This window comes from Macrosteles quadrilineatus, unplaced genomic scaffold (assembly GCF_028750875.1).
Source record: "Macrosteles quadrilineatus isolate MER2022 unplaced genomic scaffold, UCM_ALF_1.0 Scaffold_2__2_contigs__length_208266976, whole genome shotgun sequence".
Classification (NCBI taxonomy): domain Eukaryota; kingdom Metazoa; phylum Arthropoda; class Insecta; order Hemiptera; family Cicadellidae; genus Macrosteles; species Macrosteles quadrilineatus.
This window is the reverse complement of record NW_026542595.1, coordinates 27,288,638-27,302,914: the sequence shown is the minus strand read 5'-3', so window position 1 is coordinate 27,302,914 and position 14,277 is coordinate 27,288,638. Positions and strand designations below refer to the sequence as shown.

General features: G+C 34.7%; 1 protein-coding gene across 2 annotated transcripts in view; it reads right to left on the bottom strand.

Annotated features, from left to right (window-relative positions):
- The window catches only part of LOC128986471 (uncharacterized), a 210,040-nt gene extending 202,485 nt beyond the window's left edge, over positions 1 to 7,555 (bottom strand). Inside the window, exon 1 of one of the 2 annotated variants that reach the window (XM_054406860.1) lies at positions 7,271 to 7,555. The gene's annotated coding sequence lies outside the window, so the exon portion shown is untranslated. Of the gene's footprint in view, positions 1 to 678; positions 776 to 7,270 lie in introns of those variants that run through there. The other variant, XM_054406861.1, reaches the window with a different exon arrangement.
- Positions 7,556 to 14,277: the final 6,722 nt, after the last annotated feature.

Here is a 14,277-nt window from a genome sequence, read left to right as displayed (position 1 = left end):
TGCTTTGGCACGTAACATGCAGCATGTTTGGGAGGAAGTAGTTCTATAATTAATTTTACACATCAACGCAAACGGTAAACAGTTCATAGAAATTTACAAGTACAACTGTAAACACAGCCGTAGCTGAGCTTGGAACGTCGGGCTATAAATAGTAAGTGCATTCGGTATAATGAAAAATATTATTCTAAATGTCACATTAACTTTTAAATCACGAATAAAATATTAACATCGTATGCTGTTCAATAACGCCATTGACTAAAAACTAAAACAGCAACGATAGTTCAATAAAAGTTATTTATAAACCAATCAACTATTTTGACAGAATTATAAATTCTTGTTTACCACGAATACGACATCAACATCGCCAAGTGGCAGCAATGGAATAAAAATAAACACAGCCAGTTGGTACGACTGTAGCCAGCACATCAGGGAAATGCCTGTTGATTGCTACCCCAACATATCTATTTATAAACCAATTACAAACGATTTTTTAAGCCAGTACTGTATTCTAAACTAGCCTACATTTATAAGGGAAAACTGTGAATTGAAAGGGTATCTACCTTATCCGATTATTAGCACCCGACAAAATTCTTTGATTAAAAGGACTATGTAAGACACCTTAAAGAGAAATGTGGCACACATTTAAGTAACATCCTATTGTAATTTAAATTCACTTACAGTCTTCAATCGTAATCCAAACAGCCAAAGCACACACTAGTTCGCGCAAGCCAGCAGAAGTGGACTCACTGAGTGCGAGCGTTTCACTACGACAGCTGTGAATCAGCTGGTTGTAGGTTCCCGCGGCGCGGTCAGCTGAGCGGTGTAAACAAACAGCGGTACCGCTATCTCCCGCCAAACTACATAACCTCAACCTCAGCCCGCCAATTACCGGGACGTTCAACTAGGCTATTATTCATTGATTTATATTCTGCCCGATGTATTCCGTGCAACAATTTAACTCGTCCGCCGTGTTTGGATTAAAAGCGGAATAATTTATGTGGGAAATGAATTTGAGGCGGATAGATAGGAGAGACCAGGATCGGCTTAAGGTCAGGGACTTGAAATCACAGTTGATATTCTCTGAATATGCGTTGAAAAAACTGTCCGGGTAACCGAGTGGGTATAATGCTTGCATTCGAATGGTTGCTGGTTCGATTCCAAGCTGGATCAATTCTCGACCCATGTACCATTTGTTATTTTGAACCATCAACAACTAATAATGCTATCGAACACAAGGTTGAAGTTAAGATGGTAACAAAACCAGGGGTTGGACGGTTACCTAAAAAAAGTTTATATGCTAATGTTGTTGTGTCCGTTGCCTACGAAACATACTTCTTGTAGTATTACAGCGGATTCCGCTAAAATATGCTATAATTATTCGAAGTAGTACATCACATAGGGAAAAGCCAAGGGGATAAGGCGATTTTCGGCAAGTGTGTCTTAAGCGGGTTTGTAAGTTTTCACAGCCACCCTACTAACTTGTGTTATAAGGCTTCAGTTTATCGTATATTTCAAGTTATTTGACCTTTTGTAATATATTAGCTTAGGATGTTAAGTATTCTAGCATTTACTGTCAACCAAAGTTTATACTATATTTTGTTATTTCAGACAAGTAAGAATCAGGCATGCCTGAAGTAGAACCACTTACCATATAAAGTACAGCAGTTAAATCTAAATACATTTAATTTTGTGATTATTTGTATATGATTGACGATTGGGTGCAATAAATTAGCAGAATATTTTTGTTTATAACTATAAACATAATAGTTCAAGGTTCAATCACAATTTTGCAAATATTTTTACTATAAAAATACTAACTCATAGCTGAAACTACTGCTGACAAATCCTAAATTGGAAAATCCTTGGATGGAACAATTTAAATTTCCGACAGAGGGTTTTGTGAGAAACGGGTTGGTTTATTAGTTTTTCCTTTGTTTATGTTTCTACGCCAATGACATAGGCCTATTTATGTTTTTTGTAAGAGAACCGTTGTTAAAAAAAGCAAAATTATTGTTGGACAAAACGAGCTCAGGTAAAATATTCCACTTCTATTGAGATACCGAAATACAATCTCAGTGTCAAGGAAGGGTGCCACTACAGCACCACTACAGCACTGAGGTACAGAGGTATAGTGCCAGCCAGCTGCCAGCGGTTCTGTGAAGAGGAGTAAATTTGGCAATGACATCACTGTCATTTGGCCGGCCATAGTTTGTATCCACTCTTAAATAATGCTTTTGTATATTTCTCACAATAAGTCACCCGGATTTAAACCATGAATAAAACACAGGTGATGTAATTTTAAATTTGTACAGCGTTAAACCTCGTAAGTAACCAATGTGTCTGTTGCTGGATGAGAACTCTAGGGCGGTTCTATATAAACCCTTACATTCTACCTACGTGCGTCCGCCAAACTGGGCTCAAGAGGCGTTATCAGTGATAACAGACGAGTGGCCGGATACACGTTATGACCGGAAGTGGCAAGAGCCGTCTGATTGGCATCATTGGCTCATTGGCTGATAAGCTGGGACCCTCTGACAGGTCTGAGCTAAGCTTTGATTTGTCCGACATTGAGTCGTCTGCTTTGATGTGCCACCGACGCCGACAATGATGACGAGAGTGCATTGGTAATAATAATAGTTATTTGATTGGTCAAATGGTTTAAAACATTACATGATGTATTATGTGACTTAAATTATGCTGTGTAGCCAAGTGAACGATTTTCAGGCAAAATTTTACCAGAGCACCATTACCATTATCATCACACATTGTTGTCATTTTATCTTGGGTTGTCTTTTTTTGTTTTGTCAAGGACAAATGTGCCAAACAAATGCACTGATCTAAAAACAAACATTTATTAATTTAATCTTTTCAGGACGGCAATGTTGAAAAATTATCCCCACCGCAGCAAACCTGCAGACTAAGCGAATTTCAATTTACCTGGCTAGATTTCTACTAAAATATTCCCTTGAGCTTAGCTTCGCTCCGCTCAAAAAACTACTAAGATTATCAGATTTATTTCCTATTTAAATAAACTTAATTTTAGTGAAAACAGTACTTAGGTTTGCTGCTACAGGGGAAGATATTGAGGTGTGTTTTTTAATTGAAATGTTGATGGCTTATTGTCAAATTTGATAAAAATATAAACAAACAAATTACAACAGTTTATTTATTCTCCGTAAGAATAGCCTACCATGGAAATTAAATTTACAATTTTTGTGAATACAACAGCGCTTCAATATACAACATTATTTTTTTTACGCTCTACAAATTAGTTTGGAAAGAAATTATGAAATTTTGTGTTTTTAGGGTTAAAAATGAGAAAAATCTTTTTTTATCTCATAAAACCCCCTATAAACCCCCGTTCCCATGGTTGATTTGTCCCTCAGCATGTCGATGATCACGTTGAATGGAGGGGTGGCACTTTGGTCTTTGGTAATCGCATCAATTAAAAATGCAAGTCAGTTTTAATTTGGCAAGTCAGTTTTAATTTGTAGGATTCAAATCAGGTTCTATTTGCTGTTAGGATTTTAATTAACTGAAACAGTCGAATGGAGGCTAACCTAAGGTCAGGGTTTGCGACTATTTCTTCTGTAACATTGGTGAATACTGAATATATGAGCTTTTCGGTAATTACTAATTAAAGCAAAATTCTTGATAGTTTATTATGTGTCCTGAGAAAATAATAAACTGATCAGACACTTTTCCAATCTTGGTATAGTACTAAATTTCACAGAAAAAATAATAGCAATGATAAAAACGCCCTGGTTAGACCCCAGTGCGATGAGAGTAATAGTAAATTCCTTCGACTGATGAATGCAACAACCAGTGTTTTCGAGAGTAGCCTGAGGTCTGTGGCAGTTTGCAGGCGCAGCTATCGAATCAGTTCACTGCACAGTAACTCAACAAGTTACAACGGTTACAACGAATTCTCATAACAAATTTACAATTACTAAATAAATTTAAAACAAGCAACAAACACACAATGACGTTTAATTAAAAGTTTTTTCTCATTGAAAAATTTAATACCCCAGCCGTTTTGAGGGGGGGAAAAAATTAAAAAAAAACTATTTTTACCCAAAAACCCTCCATGAACACGTTTTACATGGTCATATCATGCTGGTTTGTGAACTCATTCAATTGTATCCCAGCATACACCTTGAAGTAAAATTTCATCAAAATCGGACAAAAATTACTCAAGTTGTTCACGTACACAGACATTCGGGAATTCGCTAAAAGGTGACTTCTTGAAGGAAGGACCAAAGAGGGAGCATGAAACTCATCTGCTTACCCTAGTGAGGTAAATTTATATTTTTAATACAAAGTTGATTGGAATTTAGAGAGAAACAGATAAGCTTGACTGATCCTGATTTCGCCAAGTATTTTCCATAAGAAAAAAACTAAATTATGTCTAATTTATGGCTGAAGGTTAAAATTGTTTTTTGTTAAACGTAAACGTCTGCGATTTGAACCCTTGGACCTTACAACTTAAATTAGGTGTTTAGATCTCTCTAATTATCAATTATTTCTTAGGATTGATCTAGTCAGAAATTATAATTATTGGATTTCATGCCCATCTTGCTTCTTGCAAACGCTACAGAGTGTGAACACCTTGCGGACAAGTATAAGTATACATCGATTGTACTGCTAAAGGGTGAAGTCATTGAAATGTCAACGTACAGTTTAGACTGTAGTCTAGACGTTAGGTCATTTGGCCGACAGTCAATGTGCCGTAGTCTGGCTCTGTGGCGAAACAGTCGAGTGACACATGACAAGCCCGCGCCATTCGTAGCATTGCCTGGACAGTGGAGACTCACCTGTCCGACAACACTTTTACTGTTGTAAAGGCAAAGGTCAACATGTACATGTACACTTTTCCACAGGGATACATTGATTTGTAACAACATTTTGAAAATTTTTAACTACCAGCTGCATCACAGATGGATAGCGTAGCTGCGCCAGGGCTGCACACGCTGGGATAGTCAGCCAGCTCGGTTTTATCACAGACAAGGGAATTAGTCAATGGTATTATGTTATAGAGATAGACGAATATGAAGAGTTTTACATGGAACTACGGTACAAAGGCTAATCTTGGACCATCCTCCGTAATTTTGTTGTTATGACCAAATCCATTTCAAAATAGTAAGTCATCTATTTTGTCAAGGATCTTGTTGTACATAAGGATTTATGGAGTCAATGTTAACTTTTTTTTAAGTCCAAGTCATTGATATTTTGCAATGACAAGTACATTGAAAGTACAAGTGGGAAGTATATATTTGTATTTTTCTCTTGATAAAAGCCATTCCTCCCAAAATAATGAATAAGAACTACCCGTAAGGATAACTTTCTGAATCGTTTCATTCGGTCAACATTGGGCTGTTAGACCAAATCAAAAAATTTAAAATGTGTGTAAAATGTAAGGTAAAATGTTTATTTCTCAACATTTTGATGATATTCCAATTTGTTTATATGGAGTTTCTTTTATTTTTCGGATGGAATTCAATGAATATTGGTTGATGCAAAGATACAATGAGTACTCTTTCGAAAATTAGATCCACATGGGTTTCTCTGGACTATGCAGTTTTTGTACGATGGCCGATTTAGTTATACACAGGAACTGATTTGAAGTATCCAGATTGAATTCTATTTTGCTACAGATTTACCACTTGAACTAATTATGTTTAAATAATTATAAATCACATACCCATTAGAGCCTAAGTTCTGTAGGGTATTTTCAGTTCTAATAGCGTAACTTTACTAACAGAGTTTGAAAGTGAAAGTCAAGCCAAAGTAATGTATAACAACATAGTTGCCGAGGTAGAGTTCTTCTCCAGCTAACTACAAAGTGTTTTACAGAGATGCGGTGTTGGTGTTGGAGGAAATACGAGGGTTTGATTATGTGAGAGTAACTTTACTTGCGATTTGCGAATTCCTCAGGTTGTCATGACTCTTGAACTATTTACCCTATCTCAGTCATAGTAGAATTAAGGAGTGGTGTATTTCTGTTCAATTACTACATTTTAGCGGTAAACACCACTGAAGCCAAACAAAATTACAAACTCACTTTCACGGTTATTTACCAAAACTGAGCATACTATGAACACTCCTTAACCTAGTTAACCAAAGTTTTCATCCAACAAAGATACAACAGAGAGGTTGTTTTGTGTGTTGTCGGTTTTTAGAATATTATTAGCACAGGTGCAGCAACCTTTGTAAAAAAGATCATTAAAAAAGATCACCATGTCCGCTCGACCATTAAGATTTAAAGATTGAGTATATCATTATACGGAAACAAAAAAAAATATAAATGATTAATTTTAGTTGGTGGTAAACAACAACCCTAGGGAGCTAGGCTAGTATAAACTCATAGTAAGATAGTATCGTTGGCTAGTAGGCCTGATAAATTTCCAAGTGTAGATGGTTGTAAGAGTTCCTAATTCAGTTCCGATAAGTTATTGTAGCTGGTTCTGTATGTGTTATCTATATGACCTTCACCTTTGACTAGGGTCAAATATTAGTCTACTCAACTTAGTGTAAGTTAATGCCGTCAAAACTCGGCACTGTTGATTATTTTGAAAGTACACAGTCTTAACACGTTTATTTAAACTCGTAGCATGTTCAGTGAGAATGCCACCATCGTTTATGCTGTCAATTTTTAAATAATTATTTGTTGGATATCAGAGGTCAATAACTATGTTATCTGCTGTGCTTGCATAATCATTGCAATCAGCTGAGTGTAACAAATTAAATAGTTTAGGCACTTTCCCTTTGGATATTGATTTTTTATGTTTGTTATTTATGTAGATGCATTTTAGTGGTTTTATCTATTGCTATTATGTAAAAAAAAAAACTTTTAAATGTTTATTTATAAGCTTAGATATTATGTAAATTTTTAGATGCAATGTTTTTATAAAACGTTATAAAACAAGGTTTTTGAATGACTTGAGACACAAAGAGCATCAACACGACAAAAGTCCGTGAGTCCTGTAAACATTTATCACGGACATTAGGATACTTTTGTCATGAATGTGAATTTGAGAAAACGAGTTTTTGTTTATTACCGGTACATGCACTCTCTACCCTCTCACTCGATTAAAAAAAACTGATACTCCGTTGAATAAACAAGACATGCAAGTTACAATGCAGTATATCATCATAACTCATCCATTATTCATTACATGCATGTAGAATCCATATACATATACGAGTGTAGATTTAACATTCTCAATTACAGTATCAAGTGATTGGTCAACAAACCATTGGTTATACTCACCGGCTCCTATTATATTTATTTCCTATTCCAGTCACGACACTTCAGTCTGCTACGATGCAACTACAATGTTGTTTATACCTCCTACAAGTCAGCTATAGCGTTGAGATCACAACACTTCAACTTCACTTTCACTCAGAGTTACACTGGCGCGGGCGAGTGATCGACTAGCAGACGCCAGATGCCGAACATACACTGAGCGGTCAATGGTGTTAACATATGATATGAACCAGCTGATCGTGCAATTCAAGGTCAGCGCATGCTCACCCCTCAGTCAGGGGTGCCAACTGCCGACTGATGAAGGGTGCGACTTCTCCCTCCTCGCACTCAACACAGATGTGAATATTTTAGGGACGAAAGGTTTGTTACATAGTTTGGCATTGATTTTTCTCAATGTAAACAGGTTAATTCTATTATTTTGTTCTGTAATTTTAAATATTCCAAGGTCTATTAATTATTCTATTTCACTAATCGTTATATTACAACTGATACTTTTTCTAATTTCTCGTCTTTTATCAACTGTTCCTGTCTTTTTCAGATTTAATTTTGTCAATGATAGGTAATGATAGACACAGTGTTGGTGATTAGTGAGCAACAAGTATTGGAAAGGAACCAAAATAACACAAAAACGCGAAGTTACTAAGTAAAATCAAACTAATTTAATATTTAAAGCTAAAAATTAAAAACCAACTATTTGGCAAGTCTGTTGACTGTAGGCTAGGGAGGAGGGACGTTGTCGTTGTCCCGGGTTGGCAGATCGATAGATTCAGACGTTGGCGGCGTCATAACAACCCTGCATTGCACGTGCCGTGTAGTACAGGGCTAGGGGCTACCTTCACCCCATTATTCCCCGGAGTTTACCTGAGGGGGTGTAGGTTTGTGTTTATGTTGAATTTAGTTGACATAATTTTTTCCAATGTTTACCCAAATCCTGGTGGGTTTAAATAATGCTTTAAAGACTCGTAACCTGCTTACTATACCTAAATTCTGCCTTAGATTTCTATATATGACGAATAAATTGTTCCCAATTTGACAACAGTAAAAAAGTTGATCTTTGTGATACGTCAGAAAATACTTACAAGTTCCAATAAACGAAAAAGAACAACCAGAAGTAAAATATCAGGTCAAAGTTTTATGTCTGAATATATAGTATTTATTTTTTAATTTTATTTGTTTATGAAGTTTTTATATGGCCTATCATAGAGTAAATTATAGTACGTTAAGTAAAATCATAAATAAACACCCTCATATATTTAATGATAGCAGTAACTGCCCACACTTTACAAAAACAAACTACTATAAAATATACTATACTAACTATATACCATAAAACGATGACAAATAATGACATAAAAGAATTATGTGGGTCTGGGGAGGCACTCACATGGCCTTATTGGTCTTTGGAGTGTCGCTCTGAAGAAACTCATTCAGTAAATCTTCCTTTCCTTTCAATGCTTTAGATAATACTCCAAAGCAAAATATACTATATAGTATGAACTATTATAAATTATCAATTTGCCTTTTAGCTATAAGATTTCTTATTTATATAAGTTAAAGTTGATTCCTGTGGTATAATATTGAAACAAATTGTCTAATAATACAAGATACAAATCTCTTGCAAGGCGTATTATTTATGATTGTAAATAACCACCTAGAAGATCGTAAATAAGAGCTGTGATAAACTAAAATAAAATAAATATAATTTATGCCTACAACACAAATAATAAAATACCCCCGCCGCAGCAAACCTGCCGACTAAGCGAATTTCCATTTGTCTGAATTGATTTTCAGTTAGGCCTAAATATATTTTAATAACATTAGGTTTAACGAGTACCTAGGTTTGCTGCTACAAGGAAACTAATAAAGTGTGTTTTTGAGTAAAATATTGATAGCTTAGTACAAAATAAATAAATTTGCCAAATTTGATCAAAATATATCCATAAACAAGCAAACTACAACATATGACAGTATTCTCCATAAGAATAACATGGGAATTTTAAATTTACAATTTTTTTTAATTTTCTCGGTTACTAATAATCGAACAAAAATACTTTTATATACTAAATTATTTGTTTTTTTAAGCTCTTTAAAAAGGTTTAAAGAGAAATTGGGAAATTTTGTGTTTTGAGGGTCAAAAGTGAGAAAAACCAATTTTTACCCCATAAAACCCCCCGTAAAGCCCCGTTCCCATGGTCCGATCGTGCTGGTTCGCGAACTCATTCAAGTTTATCCCGCTTTACACCTTTAAACCAAATTTCATCAAAATCGGACAAAAATTACTCAAGTTATCGCGTTCACGGACGTATATATATATAAGTCTATATATATATACATATATAAAAATTTGAACGAATGGTGTTTTTGGCCTCTGGGGACATCAAAATGAAAAAGTAAATCGGTCCCGGGTCTAGGTCTTACCGTGCCACCTACGGTAATAGCTACTTCCCTATAGGGAAATTCGCTAATTATAAGTAAATACCCTAACCCTAAATTTAATGTTGTGTAGAAGAAAGGGCAAGGTCCAGCAGCAAAAAACTAAACCCCGGGACTGGAACATCCTTACTGTTGGAGTAGAAACGTAACTACCTGTGACTCGGGAGAATCAATCTCTAAAAATAATATCCAAACCCTTCAAATCCACGAATATCTTGGGATTGCAAAATAAGTCATCAACAAGTACCCTCACGGTCAGATTAAGTGACGAAACAATGTAGACAACAATAGACCAAATTAACTTTGTCAACTGAGCACCTGTATGAAATGGTATTCATCTTGAACATGTTTTTAAATATTTATTTTTTTAATTTTTTTTTTATTTTGTTTTATTGTTGGTATTTATAATTGTTAAGCTCAGTAATCAAATAAAAAATGTTTTACTGGTTTAAGTGTAATTTTAATTATTTTTCGAATTGACTTTTTTTTTAAACGAAAACGCAAAAAACTACTTTATGCTTACTTTAATTGGACAATTACAATTTATATTTATAATTTACTAGCAGTTACCCGGCACGCGTTGCTGCGCTTAACAACTAATATTTTAAATGGTAATTTGTTCTTTACGATGAATAATAAAAGTGTATACCAAAAATAAAAATAGAATATTTTACTTTATTGCCAGTGCATAACAATGTTTTTTGTGTTTTCATTAGGTGAATAAATATATATATACTAGCTGTTTGCCCGTTCTACGTACGGGAATCTTGTAGTAAGTTTATATTCCTTATATTCAGAACAGGAGTTGGTTTGCATGTTTAGTGTGCATTTTTCCAGATATGATGGCAAAACTATAACTGTTTATGAATACATATAAACCTTCTCAAATACAATATCTGACAGTTTCAAAGCCAAAACGAATGCTTCGCATTTAAATGTCACCCGATCGTGTTAGTCCATATTTTATATCTAACGATTACTTTTCACACTGGTTAAAAGTAGTTAAAACACTACCTACCTCAACCTCACTACTGCGCACTTTATTCGGGTTGAAGTTTTTATTAACAATAGTGCTCTTGTCTTTTCCACGAAAAATAAGGACATTAATGCATTACCAATAGTCATACACATACAAATGCAGAATTGAGTCCACACAACATTTTGGAGTCCAGACAGAAAACGCTAAAAATTATACAGTAAGACATCAATTAAATTTAATAAGCAATAAGGTGCAGTGTTTATAAATAAATAGTGAAAATAGTGATGTGTTTGTATGTAAAAAATATTCTTTCCGGTACTGCTACCACCGGTTCTAAGGAAAAGTAGCAGTACCGGTACCAAAAACCAACGTTTACATTTGAGAAAAGAACTGTAGTACTTACGACTAATTCAAACTGTCCTTCTAATCAAACTGTATTATAGGTGTTAATCAGTTGGCAATTATATAAATAAATAAATACACACAGGCCACAAAACATGTAACATGTAACGTAAACAACGTAAAGCTTTGAAAACTCACTATGGTTTGCTAAAAAAACTTTCTCTTGATTTGGTGCAGTACCGGTACCGGAAGTTATTAATCTCCTTTGGATTAATTTTTTTTTAGTTTTCGAAAATCAAAGTTATTTCCTATTAATAGCATTATTTGTAAGCAGCTTTTAATGTTAACATATTAATGACAGTTTGAAGAAACCACCTTTATTCAAACAAAGGTTTCTTAAGATTACGTTGTCTCTAAACGATAATCGGTACATATATCTAGCAAACATTCGGAGGAAATGTGACAAAAACGCACAAATCTGGGGTTTTGTACGTTTGTAGTTTTATTTCCTAAGTAGGAAAAGTACCGATATCGTTGTCGAAATGTAAGTACCGTAAGTAGGAACCAAAGTGACACATTGGAAAAGCGAGTTTAGCTACATCTGTTAAGTTAAACCTCTGTTACAGTACGATCACAGCGAAATCAGAAAGATCTTCCAAGATCGCAGCAACATCCACGATCACCCACTGCAGTCGTGATTTTTTACTTTGCACTTTACACAACTGTCCTTGAAGCGCCGTCAATGAGTGGAAACCTTTGTAAGCTACGGTATTGGTGACGATGGTTAAAAAAATGTAAGTTTCCTTGCACTAATACAACACTGATTCACGATATTTTCCCCGGTTATCAAAATTCAAGAACAATCGTTGCACTTGCGATTAATTAAACCGGTTAAGTAAGGCACATCGTTTTTAATCTCACTTGGTTTGGATGTGCTGACAAAACTTGATCGGAAATGGTTGCGGTATTTGTAAACAACTTTTAATGTAAACATATCGGTGACAGCTAGAAGTGAGAACTAATCCAAACAGCTGATCGTTATTTCATAAAATGTAATGTAATATTAAACATTGGGAGAAAATTTGACAAAAATCGAACAAAACTGGGTTTTTGGTGGTTCGTTATTTTGTTTTCGAAGAAGCGAGGCCATGTTTTTATAGCCAAAGACACTCTCACCAATTCAGTAAATACAGAAAAATAATTACAACCTTGATCGGTACTCTAATTTTCTAGGAGTAGGCCGCGTAAAATGACATTTTGGCGTTACAGACGGAGTCACAGAATGGACAGACAGACATACAGACAGAAATTGAGATAAGACTCGTTTCGGCTTTCTTAGGCTATGAAACGTAAAAATAACCAAAAACCGCATGATTCTAAGCAATGTACAGACAAAACTGTAATTTTATTTATATAGATTTATAAATATATAAAACTTATATATAAGATTTTAGGCATACCTACCACCACGTGAGCACGCAACATACAGCTGTCCGTGTGAAAATCATGCATTTTATAAATTTAAACCGACGATAGTCAGGAATTGCCCTAGTCCTTTATAATGATGATTGCAAAAGCAAGACACAAAGGCAATTGTAGTTGCTTAAATTCAGAGGGTAATTCGGATGAAATCATCAGTATTCTTGGGATGAAGACTATTCCTCCTTTAAACTTACAACTGATAATTTTTGCTTCAATCAATTTTGGTATAGGCCTTGTTTTTTGATCGTCATTCTGGTAACGTTGCACAGCTTCGGTGGATTTAATTTTCGCATTAGTATTATTGGAGTTCCTTCTTTTAGTGCCAGTAAAGTGGTGGGTTAATGCCAAATTGAGAGGCATTTGAATACCTGAGATAGCACGTACGATTATCATTCACTTTAGGTTAAGTCTGCACGCTGCCCTGAATGAGCTCCAATATTAAAAAGTGGAGGATAAAAGTCAACGAAATCAAGTCCAAACATATTGTTTTTACTCTGAGAACAGAGTGCAATCCTCCAGTATCCATTAATAATTTAGCTTTAACGGAGGCAGACAGTGTAAAATATTAAGTCTAACTCTTGACAAAAAATTAAATTGGAAATCTCATATCTGGTGCAAGAGACAGCAAATGGAATTAAACAATCGTAGACTCAGATGGCTACTAGGTACAAACTCGAAATTATCGTTGGCTAACAAAATTTTACTAGGCCTATATAAATTTATGATCAAACCAATTTGGACATACGGCATTAAACTTTGGGGGACCTCGAGCAAATCCAACATCGAAAATTTCTAAACGATTTCAGGCTAAGACGTTGAGAAGAGTTATTGGCGCACCCTGGTTCGTATCCAACACTACAATTAGAAATGATTTCAAAATAAAATCAGCGAAAGAAGAAATTACATACAATAGCAAAAAGTACCAAGAAAAATAAGAATACCATCCAAACAGTCTTGATGTTAATGTGCTGGACAATAGTCAGTGTATAACCAGACTAAAAAGTATTGTTCAGGTGTTGGACCTGAGCTACAAATTTCTTTAAATGATTGATCCAATTTTTAGCAAGACTTTTTGATGAACAGGGTTTCCTAAATTTTTTGTTAAATATTTTACTTATTGTTCTTATATTCTTATGAACAGATTGTAAAATAAATTTTGATAAATCAAGGCAACCCATAAAGATAATGTAAAAAATTTGAGTTACTTTAAAATGATAACGGCATTTAAAAAATTGAAATAGTTTCGTCTAAAACCTTCCAAATATTTGTCAAAACAACCTTGGTAAGTTTGGCTAAAATTTGTTCTGCCATTATTGAGTGATAGCACAGAAAACATACTTCTGTTTGCTGTGGTGATAGTGTTAGAAAGTTCGCATTGGAGCTGATTCCAAAGACCTCGCTTCGCTCCGCTCAAAAGGTCTCTTTACGACTCAATCAGTGAACTCAGAGATACCGTTTATTTACATTTGAGTAATATATTAACTTAGTACATTGCTCCAAATGTAATTCACTACCTAGCATACAGTCCCGAAATGTCAAATTGTGAACTTACAATTTGTTGAGTGACATTTACATGTCTTATGCTCATGCCATGAATCATTATGGTCCTTATTTACTTCTTTGTTCATTGTACTGTATTGGTATATCTATAAATATTAAAATAATCTTTGTTATTACCCCGTTAAAAATAATGGAAGTCCTTTTGAAAAAGCACACGTTGTAAATGCATGTTGAATGAGTTGTTTTGCAAAATATTGTCTTTAACTGCAACCAC